The sequence below is a fragment of the Mus caroli genome, chromosome 1, assembly GCF_900094665.2.
Source record: "Mus caroli chromosome 1, CAROLI_EIJ_v1.1, whole genome shotgun sequence".
NCBI lineage: Eukaryota > Metazoa > Chordata > Mammalia > Rodentia > Muridae > Mus > Mus caroli.
The window spans coordinates 109,459,053-109,464,613 of record NC_034570.1 but is presented as its reverse complement, the minus strand read 5'-3'; the positions used below and the strand labels follow the sequence as shown (position 1 = coordinate 109,464,613).

General features: G+C 38.8%; 1 pseudogene; it reads left to right on the top strand.

Annotated features, from left to right (window-relative positions):
• The window catches only part of LOC110295956, a 34,381-nt pseudogene that overhangs the window by 27,031 nt on the left and 1,789 nt on the right, over positions 1 to 5,561 (top strand).

Genomic DNA, 5,561 nt, shown 5'->3' with positions numbered 1-5,561 from the left:
GTGCGCGGCTGCCCCGAGGCTTGAGTGAGTGTCTCCCTTTGGGAGTCTTAGAGTCTTTCATTTTCTATATTTGGGGTGGAGGCAAACACAATGACACAATACATCTGTATTCCATATTATCTTGCTTCACTTATTAGCATCAAATGGCTGTGGTTTCATTGATTTAAGCTTTATATGTCTTCTTGGAGAGAGATCAAAATAAGGTAGACAGGGAAAGAAGAGACTTAGAAATTGGATACTAGATTGGAGTCTGTAAAACAGAGGTTGTAAGAATCTTTAAATCAAAATCAAAAATCCTCATATTAACTTAATCTGAAACTTACACTAACATCTAAAAAGGTAATTTCAGATGTAAAGATTCTACTGGGGCTTGAAAAATTGGCATGGCAACCCACAGATATACAATATACTGACTTAACAATCCACATTCTGTTAATTGATGCTATGTTAAAGCAATGTCCCACGGTGGAGTTTATGTTTCATTTTGTAGAGTTGGGAGAATTGAGATGTATACACATATTGACCCGTAATACAGGTGATACATGTTTGGAGTTTCAGTGGTTTTCACCTTGAGTTCTGATGGGCATGATTCTGAGATTACACATTTAATAGAGGTTTTGGCTATCTTGGAGAAGCCTTAGAGGATTAAAAGTGATTATGCTCAGGCAGGTGTATCAAATAGAATAATACAGTATTTTGGACTTAATGGCACACAAAATGTTATATCTTATAATCTTATAGGTTAAGCAATTGTGGAGATATCTGACCAAAATTTAAAGAAGATGCTCATAAAAGAAAAAGGGGATAAAGCGTATCCCAGAGATAGGCTAAAAGTTGCTTTGTTGACTGAATTTTTAAAAAATCAATAAGGCAGGTAACACAACTGTTGAAAGTAAAAACACTGGATTTTTAAAAAGGACTGCTGAATTAAATCAGCCTATAGAAGTCTTAATTCCAGAATGGGAGAAAGGAGAATGTAACTATTACTTTGGGGGAGGTTTTACATTTGTCCTAACAGGAAAAGAAAAGCTATACCTTCCATCCAAACTATTGGAAATAAGGTTTGACCAGTGAAGACTCCCTGAAGATCTTGGCTACAGACAAAAAAAGAGGGAGATTGGCAAGATTAACAAGGCAATTACTGGTATTAGGTGAGGAAAATGGATGGAAGCCCCGAGGGCCAGCATAAAGAAAGGAAACAGGCAACTTTGGGAGATAGGAGGTTGGGGGGACCCTCCAGAATTCACCAGAGACTTGAGAAATTCTGGAGGGACCTTAGATGAAATGCCCAACAGTAGGGAGAGAGAACTTATTGAGCCCACCTTCAGCAGGAGGATAGAGCAGAGGGAGAGGCAGGCCATCACACAGTCACAACTCTGACTCATAAATTTTCCTGTTTGAAAGAATTACAGGGATCGGAAATGGAGAGGAGCCTGAGTTAAAAAGAAGTCCAGCGACAGGCCCAAAGTAGGATCTAGCTCCAGGGGAAGTCCCAAGGCCTGACACTATTACTGAGGCTATGGAGCACTCACACAAAGGTCACTACCATGAGCACACTCCGGAAGACCCAACAAGCAGCTGGAAGAGTCAGATGCAAATATTTGAACACAATCAGTGGACAGAAGCAGCTGACCCCTGTTGTTGAATTAGGGAAGGCTGAAGGAGCTGAGAAGGGCGATTCTGGAGGAGGACCAGCCAGCTCAATTAATCTGGCCCCTAAAATCTCTCAAACTTTGAACTACCAAACAGGCAGATTACACCAGCTGATATAAAGCCCCCAACACACATATACTATGGGACTGTCGGGTCTGTGTTCATTCAGAGATGATGCACCTAACTCTCTAGAGACTGGTGGCCCCAAGGAGTTTAAAGGTCAAGTGGGGTGGGAGATCGGGACATCCACGTGGAGACAGGGGGTGTAGAGGAGGTATGGGATGTGGAACAGTCAGGGAGGGGGGGATAAAATATGGAGTGTAAAAAAATAAATTAGTTAATTAAATAAAAAGAGACAATGCATACACTGGACCTGCTAATTGGAAACAGTTGTGAGACTGATTGAGATATGAGGAAAAAAATTCTTTTAAATGGCATAGATAAAAATTGATAATACAGTCTGGCATACAATCCAAACTAAATTTAGAGATAAACAGATGCCTTTAATCTGCTCAAATAAGAATAGAAAATTATCTTTATTTGATCTATGAAAACTGTACATTCCATGCAAGTGTCTTTATACAACTACATATTGTTTGTAAAAGTTTGTTACAGAATGGATGAATCAAACACCAGTAAAGTTTGGACAGACCTAACTGAATTCATTCTAAAGGATGCTGAAATGCTGGAATGTTTGTTCTAATGTCCTTCATGATCCAATCACAGAGTGTTTCAATTGCTATTTCATCAGACCTTGCCATGAGGATAGCTACAAATGAAGCTGCTTGGTTCATCTATCCTTGTAGACTGATCTCGTCAAGACTTCACTTAAACCTAAACTAGCCAATCCCATAAGGACTAGATAACAAATGCTACAACTAGCTTCCTTAAGTCTAACTATTTTTTAATTTTCTTGGGTCTCCCAAAAGGACTTCTACTTTGAAAATCAGAAGGTAACAATTCCAAAATTACCATTGTCCCAGTCTCTCATGGTCAGGTGAATGGTTTTGGTCATTTTATGAAAAATAGATGTGTTCTCATTTAGGGGATGGTTACAAATAATCATGGTCTTGCACAGGGAGGAAACAAAATAAAGGGGATAGATTCAAGATATCTTTTTCTTTTCTCTATCCTTTCTTTCTTATATAGGGGTAGAGGGGTTAAAAAAGGATGAATAAAGAAATATTATGAGAATTTTAGCCAAAAAGCAGAGATTATTGAATCTACTCTTAAAACAAAAACCCTCAGAAGACTGATGGTTTTCTGTGAGTTTGAGGCCTCTTTTGGTTTACACAATGAGTGCCAGGGACCTAGACCCTGTCTAATGAAGAAAGAAAAAAAAAAAAAGAAGAAGAAATTTAAAAAGAAAGAAAGAAGAATAAAGCTCAATTAGCTCGCTAATCAACATATAATATAAAAACTACAAACCAAAACCAAACCAAAACAAAAACAAACAATCAGGAAAAGAAAATATATAAAACAACATTTAAAACTCCACAACAACTAGGTATTTGTATTAGAGCTCTCTAAAGCATCATATGACCTGTGGGTCATGATCTCTTTTTGGATTGAACCACCTTTCACAGTGGTTGCATAACACCATTGGAATACAATAACAATAGTAAAAGTACTGTTGTGAAATAACAACAAAAGTAATTTTATGGGTGCAGGTCCCCACAACACAAGAAACTATATTTAAGGGTCAGAGCATTAGAAAGGATTGGAACCACTGCCTTAGAGAAAAACAACACAGTTATGTTTTCTCTTGAGCATCTGAGAATCCAGTAGCTCAATCCTTGAGGGTGTGCAGGAGCAGCAGGAGCAGCAGCAGCATCATAGATGAATTTACCACTCTAGCATAAAGGAAGTCAGGCAAAAAGCAAAGGACTTCACTTCAGTGCTAAAATCTAGGCCACTGTCAAGAAGTGTCACACACACTTAGAATGAACATTTCCACTTTAGATAGCCAAATCAAGAAAATCCAGAGGGAATACTGAAGCTTGCCTATTAGTTCCAGATCTCATCAAGGTGACAACTATGATTGACTCTCTTAACCATAGATGGAGAAGTATGTGTGGTGATAATGTTTGAGCATCGTTCTTAACAGTTGAAAGAGGCTCTAAGGTTTTTAATACTTGTCAGCAAAGAATGGTGGATGGATATAGAACCTTGAGCAAAAAGGGAGCATATTCAGTCTATTGATAGCTCTAGGAAAAGAGAGCTGCAAGCGAAGGGTAACATAGGAGTCAGCCTGCATAAGCACTGGGCCATCTTTAACATCATCAGTATTCTCAGATAAAGATTTTACTCACTAAAAGCCATGAGCCTGTTCTTCCTGGAATAATACATGCCAATTTTCCCTAGCATTTCACAGTTAGGAAATAGGTGTTTGACTCAGAATCAAACCAAAATTACCAGCAGAAACACAACTATGAGGAATTAATTTCAGAGTATAGACAACAGGTCTGTGTGCTTTTTCAGTTTTAAATTATTTCTCTTCTACCATGACACCACCAGAAATCACTTATTCTAGAATTTGCTGTTTAGGACCTCTAACATCAGAACATCAATCAGTACTTTACCTTTCAACTGTGTGTTGATACCATGCCCAGACTACCAATCCTTGGGGCTTTTAGTTATCATAGACACTAACAGTTCAAACACCAATATCATGTCCTGTTGCCACCTCTGGTCTTCAAGGGATTCTCTTCTAGGGATGAGGAATGAAGCCAGTTAACAAGAGCTGTCTCTTTCTCATGAATGCTTGCTTGTTAATGCTGATGTCAGTAAGGGATTAGCTGTCTACTGTCTGTTAGTGGATCAGTCCAACTATGATGCATTTTCCAGTGATGATCTCAGGGCAAAGGTTAGTTCAAGCTTTCAGCAGGTGCTAATAATGGCTGATGAAAGTATACATCCTGAACTAACTAACCTTATCTTCATTAATTGCATCATACCTGCATTCTAGGGAGCCACACTGACCCTGTATGATGTGCTTGCCCTTGCACCGGGCACATGATGTGTTATTCTTCATCAAGGTGTGGCATAGAGCAATCAAGAAAAACATGGTTTGGGTTAATGGATTTATAAGTGCAAGGACCCCACTTTGTTCTTTAGAACAAATTTATAAAGTAGGGGCGGTTATGTTTACCTGCAATCCCAACACTTTCAAGAAGAAGCAGGGATTCTGAGACACAGTGCTCAAGCAGTCAAGCCAAGCTACTTTGAGACCCTGTCTCAACAAAATAGGTGATAGAATTTGAAATTGAGTTCTGGGACTGCACATGCCCATGGATAGGCAGACATGAACACATGAACATGTATATGCACACACAGAAGTAAAGGAGACAAACAGATAAGCCCTCAGCATGATTGCTTGTATTAGAATATGAGCTTCTTTTGAAACTAAGGCAGAAGTTCTTTGCAGAAATTAGTTCTGTACTGAATTTGGATTAATGTGATATCCAGTATTTTTGGGCAAAGAATGCAGTGGGAACATTTAACAGGTGAAGAATATGAAATTCAATGAGTTAACATAACATTTTAATTCTAACCACTCTTTAAAGCCCTGGTAGAATTTATTTGGCAATGATGAAAATGGCTAGCAACATCCCACTTCTGCTGAGGGTAACTAACAATTAGGGAAAAGTCTGCATGCTTCTTTCTTAAGATGGGATAGCTTTTGCACACTTACATGTCTTTGTTCAGAGACCTAATGGATATCAGTTTATTTATAGGAGAAGAAGCATGATAAGACTCAGACTATGGGCGCATATAGTTCACTCATAAAAGAGCTTCATTAAAATTGCACACACACTCGGGAGGCAGAGGCAGGCGGATTTCTGAGTTCGAGGCCAGCCTGGTCTACAAAGTGAGTTCCAGGACAGCCAGGGCTATACAGAGAAACC